At 37.0% G+C, this 370-nt stretch overlaps 1 pseudogene; it reads right to left on the bottom strand.

Annotated features, from left to right (window-relative positions):
• The window catches only part of LOC119336773, a 7586-nt pseudogene extending 7524 nt beyond the window's left edge, over positions 1 to 62 (bottom strand).
• Positions 63 to 370: the final 308 nt, after the last annotated feature.

Raw genomic sequence — 370 nt, 5'->3', positions numbered from 1 at the left:
AGTGGGATTAAAGCCCAAGAATTTTTGAAGAAACTAACCCACTTGCCAACCTCTACAGCCATCCTGAAAGTATTGTAAAGTATTCTACAGGAAGGAAATCTCTCTTAGGTGCCGGTGAATAATCCTTTCTAAGGTCGGCGGCCTTTTATAGTTGCTCGGGGGAATACACTTGTGGGCTTGGAGCGCCGCTGGTTTTCCAAATCCACCGTCACGGTTTATTTACCATGTATAGTGGTATTTTGTTCCTGCATCACAGAAAAAAGCGATATTTTTTCCTGCACCACAATAAAAAATCAGTATTTAATATGTAAAAAATAGGTATTTATTATTTAAAATATTGATATTTACTTTTCCTATCTAATATCAATGC

Source organism: Triticum dicoccoides, chromosome 7B (assembly GCF_002162155.2).
Source record: "Triticum dicoccoides isolate Atlit2015 ecotype Zavitan chromosome 7B, WEW_v2.0, whole genome shotgun sequence".
NCBI classification, from domain to species: Eukaryota; Viridiplantae; Streptophyta; class Magnoliopsida; order Poales; family Poaceae; genus Triticum; species Triticum dicoccoides.
This window is presented reverse-complemented; position numbering and strand designations above follow the sequence as displayed.